Raw genomic sequence first — 25,707 nt, 5'->3', positions numbered from 1 at the left:
ACAACCCTTGTGAATGTTGAATGTTGAATTTCACAAATATGGCAGCCGCCAGCCCTCCCTGCCTGCAGCCCAGCTGTCAGGGCTCCTGGCCCGGAGCCCCGGGGAAGCAGTGGCTGCTGGTGCTCCCTGCACCGGGGCCCCGGGGAAGCTGCTGCCGGCGCTCCTCACTTGGAGCCCCAGGGAAGTGGTGGCTGCCAGTGCTCCTGTCCGGGGCCCCAGTGAAGTGGCAGTCACTGGTACTCCCTTCCCCGGCGGGGAATTGAATTCGTGAACCTTAAGTTTGTGAATGTGAGGACCTGCTGTATAAATTGCTGAGCAATACACTTCAGAAGCATCACAAACAAAGCTTTAGGCCAACCTCTTGGAGTTGGCTAGGGACCATGGACCAGTGTGCCCAATCTGTATCAAAACAAAAATCTGCTGGCTGGCCCAATAACTCAGCAGGATAGGGACAAATTTGGAGAGTTTACCTCTTTCTGTTCCCTTAGAAATCCTCACAACTGTAATGTTATTTTGTCTGGAGTGGCTTTTTAGATCAATTAGCATAAATTTTATTAGTCTTGAGACTCTATTTTTTTCCTTTTTAAAGTCATCTACTTCAGGAATTCTGTGTTCTGCCTAACCCATCCATGTGTACAGCTCTTTTTACACTGTGAATCTCAGTCATGATATCTGCATGGTGGAAACTGTTGATTTAATTTCAACCTGGTATTGTACAGCCATCAGCTGTGTTCCATCTGGCTCGGGCTCCATTTTGTTTCTTGGAGAGTGGGAGGCAGATCTGTGGGGTTTTGGTGCTTACAGATTCAGAGAGGAAGATGCAAAGCTAGAGGGTATTTCACTAGCCGGGCAGAATATTTCTTAGGGTTTCATCGTGCATTTTAAGGGATGACGTTTGGCAGTTCCTCAGGGGCTACTTAAGAGCCCAAGCAATCTGTATCCACCTCAGTTGCAGCATCTTCTGGTGTCCAGTTTATAATTCTACTTCAAGATGCATCAAACTATCACCTTCTATGGCATTTTAAATTTGATCTATTAAATATGTGGTTGGTGCTTCTGAGGTTGGTATGTTTAATTCATTTACTTGCATAGCACATTTGTGAGATTCAAATATGTTTATTTTCTGAATAACAAAGCCAACCAACCAAAGGTGGGTGGGCAAAGGGGGCAGCTGCCCTCGGGCTCCAAGATGCTGCCACTACAGCTGAAAATGCAGCAATCCAGACCCTTTGCATTGTCCTTAGACCTCTGAGCGACATGTACTGGGTGAAGTGGAAGGGCTGGCTAAAGGAGGCTAGCTCTTAGCCCTGCCCCTTTTGCCCAATTGCCCCTTCTCCCCCACTTCCAGGGACCAGAGCCAGCCCAGGGCCTGGTGAAATCCGTTGACCACCCTGACTGAAGGCTGAGTTGAGACAAAGTTGCTACTCTGATTCACAGACATTTGATAAGCCATCCAGTCAATCTATTTAGCTGTAATAGGGTAAGGTGAGTGGACATTCTTTATGGTTCTGTTTACAAACAGTTCAGTCAGAGTCTTGGGGAAATTCTTGTTCCTGAGCTCAAGAAGTTCTTTTCACACTGTTCTTATCCTTGAGTGGAGTCTTCTCTTGTTCACTCAGAAGAATAGCCATGTGAAGTTATTGAACTGATCATGCTTGAGAGAACACATTTTGAAGGTGACCTAGGAAACACCAGAAATCTGCCTCCAGTAAATCAAATGAAAAGATAAAAGTGTGTGGCGGGGGGGTAAGAATTAAAGAAATGACAAAATGTCCTTACAGAACACCTGGATCTGAACCTCTTTGGGGACCAAACACAGTGCCAGTGGATTGGTTTCAATCACTCAAGTCCAACAGCTGATTTTGTTGCTGGCTTGAACGGCTCCAGGTCTGTGGAAGTCAGAGAAGTGGCCTGTGGTGAATAGGTCCGTAGTTTCATCCTATTAAAATTGTGTTGTAGGGAATTTGTTGAGCTGAACATTATTTTCCATAATTTCACATAACTGAAAACTCTTCAATAAACCTGCCATGAAAAAAAATCAGTCTAATGATAGAGACTTTCTAATATTGTTTGGATCCTAATTTAATTAAAATGTAGGATTTCAGCTGCCAGGCCACAATAGTGCTTTCCAGTGTCAGTAATCTTGATTTGAGCTGATGCAAGTGCATGTGTTCTACATCTGTATTGGAGAGCTCAGCCCTGACATTCCTTCGTCCCAGGCAATATTTGTGAAAGACAAGAAAAAGAAAGGGTTGGACATGGTTCATACAGATGGGATATTTAGTCAGCTTGGAAATGCTTTCACCATAATTTTAATACTCAGTAACTGGTCCTGACCACCTGTGTTCAGTTTGAACTGATGACTCCTAATCTCGCATCCATTAATGATCTCCTATGCAGAACAAGACCCAGGGGGTGATGTTCAAAAGCACAAAGGATAGGCACCACCAGCTACCTGTCATTTGTGCTTTTGAAAATTTCCACTCAGGCAATAGTCTTATTCCAATTAAAACCCAGTTTAAGTCTCCACAGATGGGATTTTCAGAGGGGCGATGCTCAGCATCATTAAAGGTCTCAATTTTGGCACTTGTCAATTTTGCATACCTTGACCATTGACTTTTGTGGGAGGTGGGGGTCAAATCAGTTGAAAAAATATATGTACCCAAACAGAGCTGCCTTCAAGTATTTTCTGTTGGTACTGAAAAACTGAAAGAAGATCCAAAAATAATCCTGTTGTTAAACTGGCACCTGCAAACAATAAATATGAAAATGTTTTTTTTAAATTTTTGCTGGGCACGTTCCATTCTGTTTTCTTTGTTGCAAAGGAATAATTGGTTGCAAAAGACAAATATTGATGAGATCAGGCTTATTTCATGTCATCTGCTTATCTTATAAGAGACCAATAGAACTGAATAAATACATTCAAAATAATTCTCTGGGTCATTCAAAATGGCAGTTTGGTTGGATCTGGTATGATTGAAACACAAAAAAGTTATAAGTCTAAATCTACTAGGTATTTGAGACCATTTGTCTGGCTGTCAGTCTGTGTGTCTGTCTTGTTTATCCAAGAACTCCTCCTAAAGTGTGAGAGCTAGGTCGACCAAATTTGTTATGCAACTTCCTCTTATCATACCGTAAAGCAGGGTAAGAGTTTGTTTGTGCCAGGGATGTGCCTGGAATGTGATTGTTTCTCATAACACGGAAATGGAGAGCTCTGTGGGCAGGGACAGTTGTACTGTATAATTACCACAGAGGGTCAGCAAGGCATCAGAGATGGGAACTGGGACAGCTATAACCCCATTGCAACTACCGGGGCAGATATGGAGAAAGGGACAGCTATTGAATGTTTATTGAGTTTGTTTGTGCATGGGTGCATGCGTGTCTGTGTGTCTGTCTGTCCCCCAGCCAGAGAACATAACCCCTCCCACTCACCGGTTGCACCCACTGCAGCTGCAGCGACCGTGGACAGGTGCTTCTCAACGCAGTGATAAAAGAGGCCTGGGGTTGTCCTCTCTGCCCAGGGAGGCCTGCATACTGAACCCCTCATCCTCAACCCCATCCCACAGCATTGATATAAATGAAGAAAAACAAAAAAAAAATTAACAACCTAAGCAACAGCCAGATCACTCATCTAGTACTCGTTATTATCAAATTAAATCTGTTGACTTTACGTAAAAATCTTTCAAGTAATATCTACTGCATTAAAAGATGTTTGTCAAGGGACTGTCTCTCGTCTTTTGCCTGTCTTCATGTTGAGTATATTATAGTTCATAAACTTAAATCATATATTTTAATTAAAATAGCATGTTAAATATTTAATCATCATCAACACAGAGGAGAGCAGCAAATATGCATTTTAAACCTGTTTATTACTCAGATAATGGTTATGCAAAATCTGAACTTCTCAAATTTTACCATATGCAAGGCAGCCTCCATTGGGCAATAGGTTGGATATCAGACTCTCGATGTACAGCTTGGGTGCCGATGGCAAAAATCTGTCCTTTACTATGCTACTGTGGTTATATATATGCTACAAGGATCAAAACACAAGTCCAGGCTCACATAAAAGTCAAAAATATTTTTTCAGGAAATGCACAAGGAAGCAGGGTGCCAGATTTTTTTTTCTTTGTCGAAAATATCTCCAGCATCCCAGACAATAGCCACTGGCTTCTTCCCTGAGGACCTGGGAGATTAGCCAATACATTGGAAAGCAATAAGATGACATGTTTAATTGAACAGTCTCAAATTCCAGGTCTGAAAACATTTGAACAATTTACGCAACAGTACAGCCGTGGAAGACCAGATTTTTATAAATATCACCCAACTTAGTGTCACATGAGAATGTACTGAATAGTTTTGGAAAGCGTGATGTCCGGAATTCAAACTAAATGGGAAGAAACTGGAAAATGTGGTGCCTCAGTGACGAATTGCCATTCTCTGTGTAATTCTACATAGCAACGAAATAGATAAATCACAGGAGACACAGTGAAAAATGGCTATGAGAATTTCAGAGTACCACTTGTGAAAGAATAGTCTCCAAAGCAAACATACCTCACCTGCTTGCATTAATGAAATGGGTGCCAAAGAGAATCAGTTACATACTACTTGTCTGCTCCAATAGTCACTCACCAAAAGATCTGGTTTTGGTGGAAAGGATGTGGTGAAGTAGGCTATTGTGCATTCTTTTCAGACAGCTCAGAGATCCAACATTTTAGAAGCTACAGGAGTCCTTTGGCACACATTTTGATAAAACAGCACAAAAGAACAATAGAAAAGCACATGGTCTGATGGGATCATCCCAAATAAGGTAATATGAGCGATCCTATAATGTCAAGGATGGGATTTGTCATGTTATGGCTTACAAGGAAAACCTCACAATTACAGGTTGCACTTCCCTTGTCCAGCACCCTTGGGACCTGATCTGTCCCAAATGAGGGACTCTGCCAGATGAAGGGAGGACCCCAGCCCCACACACACAGACACACACCACCTCCAGCCGTAGCGGTCCCCTTATCTGTGGCCAGCCCCTGGCCTCGCTGGCCCAACAGAGGTCAGCACAAGACCCAGGCTGAGAAGCCAGCTCCAGTCCCTACTGGGCTGCAGGCACAAGCCCTTGCCAGGGAGCTGGCTCCAGCCCCAGCAGGGGAGCTAGCAACAGGGACAAAAGCCCTGGCCTCCCCTGCACAGGGCTGCCCGCCCCCCTGCCTTCTCCCGACACTGGGCTCCTGCAAGCCAGGGCTCCCAACCGCTGGCCCTTTTCCTAACAACCTCCTAGCTGGGAGTCTCTGATCCAGTAATATCTGTGGTCCTGCTGGATGTGCCTGGATGAGAGAATTCCATTTTTGAGCAGTGCAACCTGTACAACATGACTAAGAAGTAGATGAGCAATGGAGCAGCTGAGACAGTTCCAATGCTGTTTTCAGCAATATTGAGCATTAGCCTCTAATCAACTTGAGATACAGAGAGAGAAAAAAGGACAATATCCTGAAGTTGAAGCTGCACTGCAGCACATCTGGAACTATGGCAGTCATTCTTGTGTGTTATGTGAATATTATCAATATACTTACCTGAGACTGAAAACTATTTTTTGACAGTGACTAGTCTTTTTGTTCAGTGTTTGTACAGTGCCTGGCACACTGGGGCTCTGATCCATGGCCGGGCAGATAGGCACCACCACCTGTCAAACAATAATAATATTCTGCACAAAATACCCATTGTGCATGTTATATAAAACTGTAACCAAATATGCTAGCCTGTTCTGTATAATAATGTTTTGTGATTCTGTTGTTCTGGAAATGTTTATACATCCATGAAAGTTAACTATACTGCCTCAAGAACCTGTGTATATATTTTTCATAGACTCATAGAACTGGAAGGAACCTTGAGAGGTCAAGTTCTGTCCCCTGCACTCATGGCAGAACCAAGTCCCATATAGACTACACATTAGGTATTTGTCTAACCTGCTCTTAAAAATTGCCAGTGATAAAGATTCTGCAACCTCCCAAGGCAATTTATTCCAGTGCTTAATCACCCTGACAGTTAGGGTGTGTTTCCTGATGGTCAACCTGTACTTCCCTTGTTGTAATGTAAGCCCATTGTTTCAAGTCCAACCATCAGAACTTAAGGAGAATAATTTTTCTCCCTCCTCCTTGTAATAACTTTTTAGATACTTGAAAGCTGTTGTATCCCATCTCAGTCTTCTCTTCTCCAGACTAAACAACCCAGTTATTTCAACCTTCCCTCACAGGTCATGTCTGCTAAAGCTTAAATCATATTTGTTGCTCTTCTCTGGACTTTCTGTAATTATTCACATCTTTCCTGGCAGATGACACACCACACTGGACACAGTAGTCCAAATGAGGCCTAATCAGCACAGGATAGAGTGGAAGAATTACTTCTCACATCTTGCTTTACTACGCTTGTATTAACACATCCCAGAATGATTGTTGTTGTTGTTGTTTTTTGCAACAGTGTCAATTCGTGACTCATATTTAGCATGTGACCCCTAGATCCCTTTCTGCAGTTCTTCTGCCTAGATGGTCATTTTCCATTTTGTATGTGCGCAGCTGATTGTTCCTTCCTAAGTGGGGTCTTTTGCATTTGCCCTTATTGAGTTTCATCCTGTTTACATTAGACCATTTCTCCAGTTTGTCCAGATCATTCTAAATCATAAATCCTATCCTCCAAAGCACTTCCCACCCCTCCAGCTTGGTATCATCTTCAACCATTATAAATGTACTTTCTGTGCCATTATCTAAATTGTTGATGAGGATATTGAACAGGATCAGTTCCAAAATTTATTCCTATGGAATCCCACTAGTAATATCCCTCCAGCATGATTGTGAACCATTGGTAATTACTCTCCAGGAATGGTTATCCAACCAGTTATACACCTTATAGTAGCCCCGTCTAGGTTGTTTTTCCCTAGTTTACGTATGAGAAGGTCATGAGAGACTGTATCAGATACTTTATTAAAGTCTAGGTATACCATATCTGCCACTTCTTCCTTTGCCACAAGGCTTGTTATCCTATCAAAGAATGCTATCAGGTTGGTCTGATGTGCTTGTTCCTTACAATTCCATGCTTCTACTTATCTTCTTGTTATCTTTTAGATAGTTGTGAATGGATTTCTTAAATATTTTCTTCCTTACCTTACCTGGTACAGAAATCAAGCTGACTGGTCTGTAGTTTCCCGGGTTGTCCTTGTTTCACATTTTATAGATGGCCATTATATGTTCCCTTTTCCAGTCTTCGGGAATATCATCTGTAGTCAAGGACTTTTCAGAGATAAAAGCTGAGTCAGATATCACCTCCATCAGTTCTTTACGTATACTAGGATAGTATTGCACCATGAATAAGTGTTCTTGCCTATACATAAGCTATACAAAAATCTATGCTTAAAAACATTATTAAAGTTGCAAAGCAAAGTACTCAAAAGTTAGAATTAAGGTAGCCATTAATTTCACTTCTTGCACATATAACTCATGATAAAATCTTTAGTTATATGATTATATACTGTTTTTGAACAGCACTCCTGCCTCCTCCAAGACTTTCTGTCTGTATTCTGGGAAAAGAAATAGTAGTTTCATTCTCTAAGTCTCCTGCTCCCCCAGTCTTGAGGTCTGTCTGCATTTTGTTTAATACATGAGTTGTTTTTAAATTCCAATCCATTTTATGGAAGAAAATAATATGTGTAAACCAGGAATTGTAAAGTAATATTACATGGGGATTACTATGCTGGACCTGATCATTGTTTATCTAGTTCAGTATCCAGCCTGTGATAGTGAACAGGTGCCAGATGGTTCAGGGGAAGACACAAAAAAAATCTGATGCTGGACAGTTACGGAATAAACTGATCATAGGGGAAATTCCTTCCTAACATCCATAATTTAATGCTTGGTTTATAATCTGAAGTCAGGGGTTTTATGATTTGTAGAAAGATTCTTTTAGCTCAGTTAGGCCGTGTCTACAGCACCCCTTCCTTTCAGAAAGGGTATTTAAATTACACGGATCAGAACTGGTTAATGAGATGCTGATCTGAATATTCAGCACATCATTAGCATAATGGCAGCCAGTCGTGCTTCAGAAGTGCTGCTTTCAAGATGCAAACTGGCTGTGTAGACACAGGTACTTCGAAATAAACCCCAGACTTCAAAATTCCCTTATTCCCAAAATGAATTGTCCCAATTTGTCAGAAAATCAAACTAGACCACAAAAATGAGTTCTCCACCCATCCAAGAAAAACAGGTAGTCCTTGTTGGGGATTCAGTGGTCAGAAGAACTGAAAGAAGAAGGAACAAGCACACAACAGAACACTTTTCTGTATTTCCAGGGCCATAACACAAGACACTATTCTAAATGTATTAGACTTTTGAAATCACTGGGAAAGGATCCACTGGTAATAGTTCATATCAACACTAACGATAGTGCTTTGGAGGATATCTTGGTGATAATGACTTCAGGGAACTAGGAAGTGGGCTGAGGAAGAATAATGTTGAAACAATCTTATATATGATCCTGCCTATTCAATCAACAAAGAAGGATAAAAGGAAGAATGTTCTGGAAGTGAACTAGTGGCTAGATAAGTGGCTTAGGCTGAAGCCTTTTGGCTTTGTAGTTCATTGATTCACTTTCTGTGGGGAAAAGGCCACTGTTTAGTTTGGATGGCCTCCCCCTCTGTGGACTGGGAACCAATCATTTTGTGTTCAGGCTTGCTTGAGTAGTTAGGAGGTCACTGAACTACTAATAAAAAGAGAGGCGAGAGCATTCTGAGCAATAATGAAGATATTGGGAAGTTAAGTTAAGCAAGCAACCAATGGATATGAAGAGAAAAAAATGACCTGTACAACACTAGTGAGAGGCTGAGTAATAACCAAGAGGAATTGGAAATGCTTATTTATGAGCATAAATTTTATGGTTTTTATTACTGATGATGGGATGATACCTATAATTGCAAAGTTAAAATTAAAAGTCATGACCTATTTAGGAAGGACTGAATGAAAAAAATGGAAGAGGGAGTGGCTTTCTATCAGAAGTGGCATTACTGCTTTCTGAGTCACTGATAACTCGGAAATAAAAGGTCCTGAATGCTTATGATTCAATAATCTAACGGGGCCACCTGCACTCTCAGAAATGGAATGGCTTTGGGAAATGGAATGACCTGACTCCAGCCTGCTCCGCTCCCGCTGCTCCCAGCTGTGTTGCTAATGGGAATGGGCTTGGGGAAAAGGTGTGGGAGCACCCCCTCCACTCGCTGGCAGTGGTAGGTTGCAGACTAAAGTGGCTGGGAGCTGGAGGAATGGAGTGGGCAGGGGCTGGGTTGCTCCACTTTTCGCCACCACTGGTGAGTGCAGGGGCAGACCTGACCCCTGCTGTTGGCTTCAAGCCCCTGCTAATCTCCCTGGAGCATAGGGAAAGGGTGTTTGGGGGAAGGGGTGCATTGGAGGTAGGGAGGGAGCAGAGAAGGGGTGGGAAGAAGCAGGAGGAGGTATGGCCTAGCAGAAATTGAAGGTGGTTGTCCTGGGCCCCACATCATTCTGGTCGGCTCTGTTCTGGGTTCATTCTGGCTTTGGAATATATAAATCTATGAACTGGGTGTGCTTGATATTCTTCAAAGCAGGAGAGGGAGGTTTTTGCTCTGGGCAGTGTTTATGAACAGAATTGTCCTGCAAGGGTTATCATAGAGAAGCCTCCATGTCATCTGGTGCCAAAATATATCTTAGAGTGGGGGATTAGCAATTAAATCATAGAATGCTACGACTGGAAGGGACCTTAAGAGGTCATTGAGTCCAGCCCCCTGCCCTCATCGCAGGACCAAGTACTGTCTAGACCATCCCTGATCGACATTTATCTAACCTGTTCTTAAATATCTCCAGAGATGGAGATTCCACAACCTCCCTAGGCAATTTATTCCAGTGTTTGACCACCCTGACAGTTAGTAACTTTTTCTGAATGTCCAACCTAAACCTCCCTTGCTGCAGTTTAAGTCCATTGCTTCTTGTTCTATCCTCAGAGGCCAAGAAGAATAAGCTTTATCCCTCCTCATGACACCCTTTTAGATACTTGAAAACCACTATCATGTCCCCCCTTAATCTTCTCTTTCCAAACTAAACAAGCCCAATTCTTTCAGCCTTTCTCCATAGGTCATGTTCTCTAGCCCTTTGATTGTTCTTATTGCTCTTTTCTAGACTTTTTCCAATTTCTCCACATCTTTCTTGAAATGCAGTTCCCAGAACTGGACACAATATTCCAACTGAGGCCTACGCAGCGCAGAGTAGAGCAGAAGAATGACTTCTCATGTCTTGTTCACAACACACCTGTTAATGCATCCCAGAATCATGTTTGCTTTTTTGCAACAGCATCACACTGTTGACTCATATTTAACTTGTGGTCCACTATAACCCCTCCATCCCTTTCTGTCATACTCCTTCCTGGACAGTTGGTCTAGGAAGAAGTGGTCTGAAGAAGTTGGTCTGAATAATTGGGTCTGTCCCATGAAAGCTCACCTAATAAATTATTTCGTTAGTCTTTAAAGTGCTACTTGACTGCTTTTTTGTTTTCCTTCCTAGACAGTTGCTTCCCATTTTGTATGTATGAAACTGATTGTGCCTTCCCAAGTGGAGCACTTTGCATTTGTCTTTATTAAACTTCATCCTGTTTACTTCAGACCATTTCTCCAATTTGTCTAGATCATTCTGAATTTTGACCCTATCCTCCAAAGCAGTTGCAACCCCTCCTAGCTTGGTATCATCTACAAACATAATAAGCGTTCTGTCTATGCCAATATCTAAAGCATTGATGAAGATATTGAACAGAACCGGTCCCAATACAGACCCCTGCAGAACCCCACTTGCTATACCTTTCCAGCAGGATTGAGAACCATTAAGAACTACTCTCTGAGTATGGTTATCCAGCCAGTTTTGCACCCACCTTATAGTAGTCCCATCTAAGTTGTATTTGCCTAGTTTCTTGATAAGAATATCATGCAAGACCATATCAAATGCCTTACTAAAATCACATCCACCGCTTCTCCCTTATCCACAAGGCTCATTATCCTATCAAAGGAAGCTATCAGATTGGTTTGACTTGATTTGTTCTTTGCTGCCTGTTCCCTATCAGTTTACCACCTTCCAAGTGTTCACAGATTTCCTTAATTACTTGTTCCATTATGTTTCCTTGCACAGAAGTTAAACTCACTGGTCTGTAGTTCCCTGCATTGTTCTTATTCCACTTTTTATAGATGGGTGCTATATTTGCCTTTTTCCAGTCTTCTGGAATCTCTCCTGTCTCCCATGATTTTCCAAAGATGATAGCTAATGGCTCAGATACCTCCTCCATTAGCTGCTTGAGTATTCTAGGATGCATTTCATCAGGCCCTGGTGACTTGCAGACATCTAACTTTCCTAAGTGATTTTTAACTTGTTCTTTTTTTATTTTACCTTCTAAACCTACCCCTTTCCCACTAGCATTCACTATGTTAGGCATTCCTTCTTCAGACTTCTCAGTGAAAACCGAAACGAAGAAATCATTAAGCATCTCTTCAATTTCCAATTTTCCCGTTACTGTTTCTCCCTCCTCACTGAGCAATGGGCCTACCCTATCCTTGGTCTTCCTCTTGCTTTTAATGTATTTATAAAAAGTCTTCTTGTTTCCCTTTATGCCCGTAGCTAATTTGAGCTCATTTTGTGCCTTTGCCTTTCTAATCTTGCCCCTGCATTCCTGTGTTGTTTGCCTAAATTCATCCTTCGTAATTTGTCCTACTTTCCATTTTTTATATGATTCCTTTTTTATTTTGAGATCACACAAGATCTGCTGGTTAAGCCAAGGCGGTCTTTTGCCATATTTTCTATCTTTCCTTTGCCGAGGAATAGCTTTCTTTTGGGCCCTTAATAATGTCCCTTTGAAAAACTGCCAACTCTCCTCCATTGTTTTTCCCCTCAGCCTTGCTTCCCATGAGACCCTACTTACCAGCTCTCTGAGTTTACCAAAATCCGCCTTCCTGAAATCCATTGTCTCTATTTTGCTGTTCTCCCTTCTACCCTTCCTTAAACTGTGAACTCTATGATTTCATGATCACTTTCACCCAAGCTGCCTTCCACTTTCAGATCCTCAGTCGGTTCCTTCCTATTTGCTAAAATCAAATCTAGGACAGCTCCCCCCCAGTAGGTTTTCCAACCGTCTGAAACAAAAAGTTTTCTCCAGTGCAGTCCAAGAATTTATTGTATAATCTGTGTGTCGCTGTGTTAGTTTACCAACATATACCTGGATAGTTGAAGTCCCCCATTACTACCAAATCCTGGGCCCTGAATGATTTTGTTAGTTGTTTAAAAAAAGCGTCATGCACTTTTTCCATCTGGGTAGGTGGCCTGTAGTAGACTCCTAGCAGGACATCACCCTTGTATTTTACCGTAATCCAGAGGGTCTCAACACATCCATTTCCTATGTCCATGCCCACCTCAGTCCAAGCGTATACATTTTTAATATACAAGGCAACATCACCTCTGTTTTTGCCCTGTTTACCCTTCCTGAGCAAGCTGTATCCTTCCATACCAACATTCCAATCATGTGTATTATCCCACCATGTTTCTGTGATGCCAACAATGTCATGGTTGTATTTATTTATTAGCACTTCCAGTTCTTCCTGCTTATTACCCATGCTTCTTGCATTTGTGTGTGTGTGTGTGTGTATGTATGTGTGTATATATATATAAAACACACTTCAAGAGACTCAGGCGGCTTCCATGCGGATGCAGAGTCACCTACAATGACCGCACTAGCCCACAGGATGGAAAAATGGTTGTAGAGGGACTAAGCTGTTGAAGGATGCTTGCATTATCTGTCCAGCATCCCTGTGGATTCCTGTTCAAAGCTTTATTTGCTTAAGTTCTGTGCAGGAGTGCAATTTCTAGTCTTGTTCTGGAGCTCAGTCTACTTGGGTGTGAATAATATGTTTAACTATAGCTTCAAATAGTATGAAGTAACCATCCAAATAAACGATCTGTAGTAATGTGTATGGTGCAAGTATTATAATCAGTGTGAACAGAGTTGCTACCATTCTTTATGCATGACCATCAGGAAATTGGAAGACATTTGTTCAATGAGGATCAACCCTAACATTAGTGGAATGTACGAAAATGACCCTAGTGTCTTGGGGAGAATGGCATAAGTGGAGCAGGAGCAGCTGAGTGTGCCACCCCTTATTATTAATGCTTATATTAAATTGGAATTTGGAGGTTTCAGCTCAGATGGGATTAGGTACTAAAAATGCTTTATAAGAAATAATCTGTGCCCTGAAGTTATGGTAGACAGACAGGTATATGGCAGAAAGAAACAAAGGCCTAGAGAGGTGAAGTGGCTTGCTCACCATCAAACAAGAAGTCAGTGGTTGGCCCACGAATAGATCCCAGGACTCCTAAGCCACACGGAACACAGCTGATGCCTTGTCTATTGATCATTGTTCCCTGTAAGATGGCAGCTTGGGTGGCCATGTAAGAAAGGTTCAAATGCTTCCCAGGTGATTAACAGAGCACCCACAGCTAGTAACATGTTTTTCTACTGATGGTGCACACACACACATGCCTTAGTGCACTGCACAAGACTTATTCCAAGCATGGACAGAAACATTAGAGGTAACGTTGCTATTGAGCCACATTGCCTTTTGTATGGGTTGATGTAGCCATGCCAGTCCCAGGGTGTTGGCAAGACAAGGAGGATAAGGTAATATCTCTTATTGGACCAGTTCTGGGAAAGGGATTGAGAGTGTCACAACTAACTAGAAGATTGAACATAGTTTAGCATAAGTAGTTAGCACATAGTCAAAAGGACCATTCAAAGTGTTGTTGCCGATTAATATTCTTGTAGTCAATGGACAGAAGGGAATTAGTGGGTTGCAGTTTGTTTTATTAAGACGTAAATTCATTGTCCTTTCTAAGAAATGTGATTTTTAGTATCTAGCAGAATTTTGAATTTAAGTTCCTAGGCTCATCTTTTGTAAGTGTTGAGCAGGTTTTGACTATGAGAACTTATGGGTCAGATACAAAGTGATTATGTTGTGAAAAATGTCCACCTAGAAGCATGTTTTGGTCTTTTATTGTTTGTGATATGATAGTTCTCTAGAGCTATTATAATTGTGCACTTGCCAGCCTAGACACCTGGATCATGGAGACTAAGAAGGGGAAAGTGAAGGGGGATACGTATGAACAGTTTAAAAAGGTACTATCTGGAGTGTGGCGGGGGAGCAGGATGCAGAATACTAAGCTAACATATAACTGTATATGTAACATGTAACTGAATATTCACACATTCTTGGCAGAGTTTTGTTGAAATTACTTTTAAAGCAAATATTTTGGGATCATTTTTACAGGAAATAAATTTCATGGTGATTTTAACTTGTATCTATAAAAAGCTAGAAAGGATATTGAGTAGACAGTTGTGGTCTGGTCAGTGGACCCTGCAGCTGTGTTGGCTTCACAAATGTTTTGCATGTGATGTTCTTGAAGAGCAAACAAGAGGGGGAGGGAGTGAAGTCCCATCATCTTCCAAAACCATGAGAAATTTTTCTTTTTTGTTTTCATGTAATAATTTTATCAAATATGGTTTGCATTTTTTCCATTAAATGTTTGAAATAATTAAAAGAGACTTCAGCTCCAAGAAACAGCTGTTCAGAAAATCAGGCATAAAAAGATCCCAAAAATATTTGCAAAGTGAAATTGCAATTATGTAAATTCCAGCTACTGGAATTGTAAACATGGGGGCCCAGGAGAACAAAACTGGAAAGCTGTCAACTGCATTGTAGAAAAACTCTCATTACAAGGAAAGCTACATTTGGCAAGACCCTTGCTAGCATGGAAATCAGCTCCCTGATATGTACCACTTGTTTCTTCTATTTTAGTATGGAAGTCAAGTGGTTGGAAGTTTCTTTCGTCAATGATTTCCTCTTGTCCACCCTATAATGAACAGCTGTGTAAAGTTGTATAACACCTATTGGAGTGTATATTGGCCAGTATTCAGCTGAGATGAAAAGGGAGACACTTAATCTAATGTTCCTGGATGGCCCAGTGTTTTGTTATACTGTTTTTGAGCAAATACAGAACAATTATTGTTACAGTTTGAGACTGAGCGAACTTTCGTGAACTATTATTACTATGAGACTTTTTGAACCATCGGACTCTAGTAAATTTGAAAAGGCCTGTGTTCAGAATTTATATTTTTTAGTTTCAAAAATCAGCAGCAGCCTAGAACATTGGAAAAATAATTCATACTGACAGATATCTGATTTCATTCTATACCCAGAGAAGTCTATGGGAGTTTGCCTGAGGATTTAAGGACATGGCCTACAAATTCTCATTAATTCTTCCTTGAATCCAAAACTTCTTGTTTTTAACTCTCACTGTCAGAGAGAAGACCAAACTAAAATACTAGATCCAGTCTTCTCTAAACAGTTGATAATCAGATTCACATCTCTTGGCTTGGGCCTCTCTATAGGATAGGACAAAATCTAAAATTAAAGTAAATCAGGATTCAGGTTTAAATCAAATCAGAGCTCATCATTGAAGCCCAACTCCAGCGCATATCAATGTGGAGACATTGTCAGATATTAGCTTGTCACTGGTGCACTATGTATTCTTTGATTTCTGTTCCTGTTTCTTCTTTTGCGCTTCTCTGGAATGGTCTTTGGTTTGTTGTAACCACTTTTACTTGATATGTTTCAAGTTCAAAGTTCTTTATTAATATGTTATTGTGAAAGGTTGTGTCAATTTTTGGAACTCTACTTCCTGTACAATGCAGTAAGTGATGTCTGCAAATATGGAACATGTTGGGAACTGGTGTGATTGTGTTACAAGATGTAGCATTAATTTGGATGGAATATGTGGGCTAACATAACTCACCCACTGTCCAATATTAAACTGTGTTACACAAGGTCCAGGGCTTTGTATTTACAAATCTCATCCTGCTTAGCACAATGGGGACTGGAGCACATGATCTACAAGGAGAGGCTGAGGGATGTGGGCTTAGTTTGTAGAAGAGTGAGGGGTGATTTTGTAGCAGCCTTAAACTTCATGAAGGGGCACTCTAAATATGATGGAGAGAGGCTGTTCTCAGTAGTGACAGATGGCAAAACAAGGAGCAGTGGTCTTAAAGATGGGGAGGTGTAGGTTGGATATGAGGAAAACTATTTCACTAGGAGGGTGGTGAAGCACTGGAATGCTTTACTTAGAGAGGTGGTAGAATCTCCATCCCTACAGGTTTTTCAGTCCTGGTTTGACAAAGTCCTAGCTGGGATGATTTAGTTAGGGTTGATCCTGCTTTAGGCAGCAGACTGGACTTGATGACCTCCTGAGGTCTCTTCCAGCCTTAGGATTCTATGACCAATACAGCATTACAAATCTTTTACTGGTATATTAACGAAAAGAAAGGAAAGCAGTTGAAATATCTGAAATGTAAAACATTAAATAAGGCTTTCATCTGAGCAAGACTTTTTGGTTCCTTTTCCCTTTAGTCTGAGAAAATTTTAGAAGGTTTGACAGTCTTTTAGATGAAATCAAAGATAGTAATTGTCCTTTTGGGGCTAAAAATCCGAAGTTAGTTGGTGTGATCTGGCAAGTTCATTGCTATTGTTACAGTCCAGTCTTAAAAAGAAAAAGCCCCTTTTTTATCGTCTCATAGACGGTATCAAACATGCAAATACACTCATCCCTCATTAAACAAGTACTTCACTTATGAGTACTTGCTTAAATGAGGGACACATTTACTTACCTTAGTTCACTCTACGAGTGAACTCCCCCTGCTAATATGAGGCTAATCCCTTCCCCCTTCCTCCAACCTGCCCTAGTCTGACCCCCGCCCACCCCGCAGCCCCTACCCGTGGCAGTCTGACCCCCCCACCTCTGCTGGCTGGCAGCAACCTGACCCTCCTCACCCCCCACTAGCCCTACGGCAACCTGATCTCCTGCTGGCCCCGCAGGCCTACCCGCGGCAGCCTGACCCCTGTCCTCTGCCGGCCCCGCAGCAGCCTGACCCCCGCCTTCTGCCAGCCCCGTGGCAGCCTGACCCCTTCCCCAGCCACCGGCCCTGTAGACCAGCCCTGTGGCAGTCTGACCTCTGTGCCAGCCCCACGGCCCCAACCCGCAGCAGTCTGAACTCCCCCCTGCCGGTCCCGCAAACTGGCCCCACAGCAGCCTGACCCCCGCCAGCCCAGTAGACCTAACCCACTGCAGCCTGACACCCCCCACTGCTGGACCACACACCCAACCTTCAGCAGCCTGAACCTCCCAACCAGCCACCAGGTTTTAACCCTCCCTCCCACTCATGGCCCTAAACTGCCCCCAGCCTTTGAATGCCCTCCCCACCCCCAAGCCCAAGGTTCACTTACCTTCCAAAAGCAGCGCCACGTGCTGCCCTCCTTCACGAGCTCTATGAACCAATCAGAGACTTCTAAGCGTATTCTAATGATAATTTAGTGTCCCTCTTATGAGTTTTTGCCAGGGAGCACAAAGCTGGGAACCAGTTGTGCTCGTAGAGCGAGGGATGAGTGTAATTGTCATTTCATGTGTTTGGGCAGAGCCGTCCCATCCACAGGACAAGGTGGGGGGGCTGCCCTGGGCCCTATGGATGGGCCAGGGCAGGATGACCTGGGGCAGGGTGTGGCAGGGATAGGAACAGCAGCAGGAGGGTCGCCTCTCTACCCCCACCCCTCGCTCACCATGCGATGCGAGCAGCAGCCTTCTCTGCTGTGAAGCAGCATGGCAGGGACGACATGGCCATCTGTACTTCTGAGCTAGTGTGGGTGGCGTGCTGCCTTCAGAGCTGGGCACCCAGCCAACAGCCAGCACTCTCTGGCCGCACACCTCTGAAGGCAGTGCAGAACTAAGGGTGGCAAAACCCCAGTACCTCCTAAAACAACCTGGTGACCTAAGTCCCCTCTCTGCTGTGCACCTATGCCACTGCCTGACAAGCCCCACACAGAGGCACAGGGCTGCCGCAGAGAGAGATGTCTGTCCCTCAGCAGTGAGTGCCATCTCTGCCTGCCAGCCTGACCCCGGAGCTGCTGCGGCAAGGAGAGAGGTGTGTTCCCCTGCTCCCAGTACTGAGCTGTCCCAGCTGGGGAAGAGAGAGAGAAAGACACTGCCAACACAACACTGAGCTGCTTCGTCTGGGGAAGTGACGCCTTCTCCCCTGACCGGCCCTGGCACAAACCTGCAGCAGCCAGGAAAGAGATGCCCTCCTCCAGGCCAACCCAGCCCCCCGGTATGACCACGTCTATGAAGAGGTGCCTCTTACCTGGCCTGGAGCTACTGCAGTGAGAGAGGGCTGCAGGGGGGAGCCAGTACCTGAAACCCCTCATACTGAACCCCACCTCAGAGCCTGCACCGCAAACCACAGCCCTTCCTCCTGTGCCCCAAATCTCTGTGCCAGCCCTGAGCACGCCCCCACAACCCCCTTATCCCCAGCCCTCATCCTCCGCACCTCTGCCCCAGCCCTGACCACCCCACACACACTCTGAACCCCTCACCCCCACCCCTGTCACAGCTCATCCATGTGCAGAGTTAACTTTGTTATGCTCAATAGGGAGGCGATGTGGACAAGGACATAAAAATATTAGAGGAAACACAGCTTGTGACCCTCCTGCAAACCCCTTTTGGGGTAGGATCCCCAGTCTGAGAAATTCTGGACTGCCTTGGTATTGTAAAAGGTAGAAGCTCCCAGAAGACCAGATTGCATAGACTGTGATGGGTTTTTTGTGGCCGTGTATTTGGTAGGGCTCTAGACATTGGGGACTGTGTCTGCACAACACTACCAAGAGATACTTATGGTTTACAGAAAAGGAAGGTAAGAACTGAGGGGACATGTTGTAAACTGGTGGGAATCAGTGTAGTCAATAAAGCTGTGCTAACTTATACTGGCTGAGGAGCTGGCCTACACAGGTTGAGTCAATTGCCCTTGTCATCTGTGGCAATGTTTCCCAAAATGGTGTTCCGTGGAACCGCGGGGTTCTGCAAAGTGAAGATTAGGGTTCTGCGAGAAAATTCCATTACAATAGCTGACTCCTCTGCTGCTCCCTGCCCTGCTGCCGCTGAAACAGTAGAACTAAATTTAATTGGTTTAACAGCCGGCAGGGTGGTGGTGGGGATCTGGCCGTTAAACCAACTGAATTTAGTTCCAGTATTTCAGTGGCAGCAGGGCAGGGAGCTGCAGAGAGCCCTTCCCTCGCTCTGTTGCCCAAATGGCTGCACCCCTCCAGCGGGCGTGGCTTGGCTCACCCCTGCCAATGGAACACCTCCATGCCAGCCTTCCTTCTGCTGGGCAGACATGGTTGCCCGGTGTAGGCTCCCCAGCCAACGCTATGGATGGGTTAGTCCTGGGGTCCGATTTGGGGCTAACATGGGTGAATCCTGGGGTGGGGGGGCAAGTGTGGGGCTGAGAAGGGTTAAACCTGGGGGGGTGTTGCAGGATGGGGAGGAAACTTGGGGATGAGGGGGGAAATGGGGGGCTGAGGTGGGTAGAGCCTGGAGATGAGGGGTGGATTTGGGGGCCGAGGCATGTAGAACCTGAGAATGGGGTTCTGCAAAATTCTTTTGAGTTTACAAGTGTTCCGTGGCCAAATAAAATTGGGAAACACTGATCTATGGCAAAGTCCAAAGTGGAGCCGAGGCCTCCTTAACACCAAGATGCGTGCCCAGCCACTAGACAGTTCTTCCACATGTGTAAATCCCCACGTGTTGTTTGGAAAATAATATCTCTGTGTAGCTGCAGCTTTTCATTTGGAATCCTCCACCCAGAAGACACCTAAGCTTATGTGCAACAAATCAAGATAAACATTGGGTGTTTGCATTTCAGTGTTTCAGCCACATGCTGTAAGTGATGATTTTGACAGATGCATTTTTCTCTAGGGATTGAATATAGCTTGTCAGATTTAGGTTAGATCTAAATTATCTGAAGTAAAATTCCAAGTCTCCATCCATTAGCCACCCAACCCTTACTGTCTGCTTTGAAAATAACATGATGGGAAATGTGACCCAGTGCTTGGGAATTGAAAGATTGCCAGTTGTACTGTAGTGTTACATTCATTATATCATACCACACACATCTGATAAAGGAAGACATAATGCTGTTGGATAAGTTCTTGTATACAAGAACTCCATAGGTCAAGTAAAAAGAGCTGGTCTTTATTTAATAACTGAGGTATGCAGGTGCTAATATGAACCATATGTTTGTAATGCCAATGCCAAAGGGTATTACACCAGCATGAAAACACTGGTTTGTGTTTGTGAGAGATTTTAAAGGGTTATTTTTATTTATCACAGGGGATAAGCAGTAGTACACAAAACCCACAGAATTCTCTGATCACCGCTTATTATATTTTAGGGCAAGGATTTTTCCTGCTACCCCTCCACTTCTCAGAAGCCCCCTTGTTTTTTTTCTTTCTTTTTTTTTTATTTGAAAAACATCTGCTGGGAGAGGTTGAACTGGAAACAAAACAGCATTAGGTCCTCTCACTGGGCCCTGATCCTGCTCTCATGCAAATCAATGGAGTTTTGCCATTGACACAGACAAGTAATATATCCTATCTATCTCATCTAGGACCTTTATACAGCCTCCAGCACTGACGTATCTGAGGACCTCCCAAAACTATAATGTGTTTACATCATGAGCTGTTTCTCTCACCTCCTCTCTCTTCCCTTTCAGGCTGCAGGAACTGCACTTGCGTTGTTTCCTGTGGTCTTATGGAGAGATGGGTCATTCAGAAAGTGGCTTTTGAATTTTGCCCTGAAGGCACTGAGTGTCATGTGGAAGTGAATTGTGGATTCACAGCAAGAAACAGAGAAGCAAAATGGATTGTAAAGGAGTAACAGAGAACAGAATTTCACCCTGTTTGTGTGTGCATGGAGGAATTTCAGATAACCGAAGCGCGATCAGTCTGGAAGAAGTCATGTTATATCTAAAACGGGCTTACAGCTTTCAGGGGTCCATCTCTCCTAAAAAAAAATATCTGAGATAAACCAGTTTTCCGAAATCTAAAGTGAGTGCAACAGTACTCATAGCCTCCTGGATAGCAGATTTTTGCTACTTGTTTTCATTCCTCGAATGCTCACTTTTTCTATTTCTGTGTTTAAGCTGCTTCTAGCCTTACAGGGACTATTTTATTGTCTGTTTGAGCAGTTGGCTGTCAGTCACTCATAGGTGCCTCAAATTCCACCCTGAAACTGGGCTAAACACAGAATTTCTTTAGGCTTATCCCACCAGTATCCCATATCATTTACCTAAGGAGTTAATTTTCGGGATGCCCTGCTCAACCAGATACCCTGTGAGTAAGGGCAAGTCTACACTAGACCCAAATCCAAGTCTAGATATGAATGCTAACTGGAATCAACTTATCTAAGATCAGCTTATCTGGCCATCCTCACTGAGGGACGTCAATTGGGGAGACTCTCCCGCTGATCTCTCTTACGCCTCATGATAATGAGGAGTACAGGGATTGACTGCCGAGACCTGATAGTTCAATTTTGTGCGTCCCCACTAGGTGCATGAAATTGAATCCCAGAAGATTGACGCTGACTGGGTCCATCTCCCAGTAAGTGTAGATATTCTCTTAGATATGCCGTGATCCAGTGTGAACTTTTACTTTCTGAAGGTTAATTGTGATGCTGCCTCTGTTGTAAATCAGTAGAGAAATTAGTATGTTTAGCAATATCATATGTCAGTCACTGTCAATACAGTAATTACAATGGGTGCCCATCTGGTTATCCATCCAAAAACTGTTTCCCATTGACTTTATGTGGCTGTGCCTTATGCCAGTCAAAAGCTCAGGGTCAAGAGTTGTGAAAAGTAGCTTGTTTTTTAAAAATAGTTGGCGAAGATCAGGTTGTGAAAAGCTCCCAGCCCCCATCAACTCACTTTGTGCAAAAATGAGAGCTGTTAGGTCCTTAGCACTTCTGAGAGTCAGACCATGAGTGATCACCTGCCACAATATGCTCTTTGAGGTATGGGCTGTTTGGTTTGACTGGTTTGGTTTGTACAGTGCCTAGCCCAGTGGGAGCCCAGTCTGAGGCCAGGTCTACACTAGACATGAAAGTCAATTGTAGATATGCAGTTCCAGCTATGGCAATTGAGTAGCTGGAATTGACTTATTTACCATCAGCTTACTTGGCTGTCCTCAATGAGAGAGGTGAATGGGAAAAACTCTCCCATCAACCTCATTTATTCCTTGCAAGACTGAGGTGTTGCAGGGGTCGACTGTTGATTCCTGATAGGTTGATTTTGCATGTCCCCTTTAGATGCATGAAATCAAATCCCAGAAGATTGACCCTGACCAGGTAATTTCTTCTGTGCAAGATAGTATGTTTACTTCATGCAGCTCTTCTTACTAGTTAGCAAAGATACAGATGGGGCAAGTGGGAAGTTAGTATATAATTTTCTGCCCTTTTACCTTTCCTTTTCTTTCTTTTGCCAAAACCGATAGTATTTGACTTCCACGTGGGTTTTGGGAGCCAAGAATGAAATAGCCTTAGAACTCAGGGGTGCGTCTACATTAGGACCTAACTTTGAAGTTAGGTACTACATCGAAGTAGCCAGCAGAGAGTCCACACACATTTTTCCCTTACTTCTAAGTAAGGGAGCCCAACTTTGAAGTCCTTACTCCATTCCTGAGAATGGGGTGGTGCCCTACTTCGAAGTTTAACTTCGAAGTAGGTTGCACATAGAAGCTCTACTTCGAAGTTGCTTACTTCAAAGTTATTTTTGTAGTGTAAACACAGCCAAGAAGTAAGAAGGTATAGAAGTGCTCTAAGCTAGACCACCTGGCACGGGCATACAGAAATATGATTTGGCACCTGGCTGCTATTTGGACATTGACATGTCCCTAACTAGTGTCTGATAGTAATGTGAGAGACTGTGTGAATTATTATAGTGTAAGAGGGCTTTTTGATCACTTGCCCAGTAACAATAAGACTCCACACACATTATACTTTATTTCTGAAATCTGAACAGCAAGAATATTTGAAACTCCTACAGTGTCTAAGTTTTGTTCTTCAGCATTTGAATGGAATGGTGCTTTTAGCTGACACTTTGGATCACAATACCAGAGGGAAAGGACAAACAGGAATAGCAGCCATTATTCTGCTTTCCAACCCTTTCTGGTTTCCTTTATGGGAGAAGTATTCTTTACTGCAGGTGTCATTTTTCGTGGGTACAAATAAGTAATTTTAAAGGGGTGGAGTCTTAAACTTTGGTCCTGTCTGACACACTCAGCATGATTACAAGAATTCAAAACTGAATGATGAGGTGAGCACCTGGGATACAAGTGCTTTTCATTCACTGTAATTGGTAGCGTATGCAAAGACCAACATCCCTAATGAAGATATAATATGTGTTCAGCTTGATGTTTGTTCAGTTTATTCAAACCATCAATGGGAAGATATTTTATTTTTGTGATTTACCTCTGTTCATATCTCCAGATGTAGAGGCAACATCCTTCCATATGGACCAACAATGGTTTGAAACAGTGTTCTCCAGACTTTGCATCTGCCAGCTGTGCTGCTTATTCAGAATCAATGTCTTTCCTTTCCGAAATATAAAAGAGTAAAGAAATGTTTAAATACCTGTATACCTGGCCAGATGAACCTGCACTGAAACACATTATTATAAAGTCTGGCTCTGGGTTTTACAGCAAATAACTATGGTAGTCTTTTTTGCAAAGTGAATGACATTTGCAAAGACAGAGGTGTGCAGTGTTTGCTTCCAAAGCAAGTTCTTTTTGAGTGTTCTCTACTTAAATGAATCGTCTCAGCTGCGTAGGTGAAATGTAGAGGTTACACGGGGGCCACATGTACCCCCCAGCTTCTACAGCTTCCCGGCACTCACTGTCAGTGGCTACGTCTACACGTGAAGCCAACATCGAAATAGCTTATTTCGATGTAGCAACGGCTATTTCGATGAATATCGTCTACACGTCCTCCAGGGCTGGCAACGTCGATGTTCAACTTCAACGTTGCGCGGCACCACATCGAAATAGGCGCTGCAAGGGTACGTCTACACGCCAAAGTAGCACACATCAAAATAAGGGTGCCAGGAACAGCTGCAGACAGGGTCACAGGGCGGACTCAACAGCAAGCCGCTCCCTTAAGGGGCCCCTCCCAGACACAGTTGCACTAAACAACACAAGATACACAGAGCCGACAACTGGTTGCAGATCCTGTGCCTGCAGCATGGATCCCCAGCTGCCGCAGCAGCAGCCAGAAGCCCTGGGCTAAGGGCTGCTGCCCGCGGTGACCATAGAGCCCCGCAGGGGCTGGAGAGAGAGCATCTCTCAACCCCCTAGCTGATGGCCGCCATGGAGGACCCGGCAATTTCGATGTTGCGGGACGCGGATCGTCTACACGGTCCCTACTTCGATGTTGAATGTCGAAGTAGGGCGCTATTCCTATCCCCTCATGAGGTTAGCGACTTCAACATCTCACCGCCTAACGTCAAAGTTAACTTTGAAATAGCGCCCGACGCATGTAGCCGCGACGGGCGCTATTTCGAAGTTAGTGCCGCTACTTCAAAGTAGCGTGCACGTGTAGACACAGCTAGTGTGTGCCACTTTCAGTGTGTGCGGGGTAGTCCTGCCTCTCCCCTCCAAGTGGCACAGCCTGACAGCAGCAATGAGATTCATAGCTCATGCTGCTCTCAGGCCAGGCTGCTCCAAGGGAGACGGGGAACTGCCCTGCACTCACTGGAAGTCGTGCGGCACTTCTGCAGGAAGAGACGGGATGTGGGAGGAGCACTGGTAGGAGGGGAGGGGCAAGGCAGTGGAAGTGGTGGTAGGGGAGCACCATAGACTGGGAAGGGGTTGGGTAGGGGCACATGGGTAGTGCCCCCGCTGTAATCCCTGTAACAGACATCTCTGCTCAGATGTGCACATACACACTTTTGGCATCAGTGGCAGAACCCTCTGGATGATCATATGAACAGGTCACATGCTTCCTCATGCATCCAGTTCAGGGTTGTGGTTCCAACTCTTTTTATTTCCCCCATACTGCCATCAACAACATAGTCAGAACTTTCTCTGTCACACTCATTTCATCAGAAGGAAATCTTGTTCTCCAAGCCACAGTGAAGATAATCATTGCCAACTACAGCATCCAATCACAGAATCATAGGGCTGGAAGGGACCTCAGGAGGTCATCTCGTCCAGCCCCCTGCTTCAAGCAGGATCAACCCCCACTAAGTCATCCCAGCCAGGACCTTGTCCAGCTGGGACTTAAAAACCTCAAGGGATGGAGAATCCACCACCTCTCTAGGCAACGCATTCCAATGTTTCACCACCCTCCTGGTGAAGAAGTTTTTCCTAATATCTAACCTACACCTTTCCCTCTTCAGCTTCTGACCATTACTCCTTGTTCTGCCATCTGACACCACTGAGAACAATTTCTCACCCTCCTCTTTAGAGCTCCCCTTCAGGAAGTTGAAGGCTGCTATTAAATCACCTCTAAGTCTTCTCTTCTGTAAACGAAACAAGCCCAAATCCCTCAGCCTATCCTCATAGGTCTTGCGCTCCAGACCCTTAATCATTTTTGTTGCCCTTCGCTGAACCTGCTCTAGCAAATCCACATCTTTTTTATACTGGGGGGCCTAAAACTGGACACAATATTCCAGATGTGGCCTCACCAGTACCGAATAAAGAGGAATAACTAGTTCCCTAGATCTGCTCGAAATGCTCCTCCTAAT

At 43.8% G+C, this 25,707-nt stretch overlaps 1 protein-coding gene and 1 long non-coding RNA gene across 8 annotated transcripts in view; one reads left to right on the top strand and one right to left on the bottom strand.

Moving 5' to 3' along the window:
* Nucleotides 1-17,755, bottom strand: part of LOC142012829 (uncharacterized) — a 40,665-nt gene extending 22,910 nt beyond the window's left edge. For 4 of the 7 annotated variants that reach the window (XR_012645476.1, XR_012645482.1, XR_012645478.1 and 1 more), the window contains exons 1-4: nt 17,702-17,755; nt 7,157-7,277; nt 3,433-5,677; nt 2,605-2,748 (exon numbers count right to left, since the gene is read on the bottom strand). This is a non-coding gene — a long non-coding RNA (uncharacterized LOC142012829). Of the gene's footprint in view, nt 1-2,604; nt 2,749-3,432; nt 5,678-7,156; nt 7,278-17,371; nt 17,652-17,701 lie in introns of those variants that run through there. The other 3 variants (XR_012645481.1, XR_012645477.1, XR_012645479.1) reach the window with 3 other exon arrangements.
* The window catches only part of CFAP299 (cilia and flagella associated protein 299), a 416,193-nt gene that overhangs the window by 214,253 nt on the left and 176,233 nt on the right, over nt 1-25,707 (top strand). The window lies entirely within an intron of this gene.

This window comes from Carettochelys insculpta, chromosome 4 (genome assembly GCF_033958435.1).
Source record: "Carettochelys insculpta isolate YL-2023 chromosome 4, ASM3395843v1, whole genome shotgun sequence".
NCBI classification, from domain to species: Eukaryota; Metazoa; Chordata; order Testudines; family Carettochelyidae; genus Carettochelys; species Carettochelys insculpta.
This window is presented reverse-complemented; position numbering and strand designations above follow the sequence as displayed.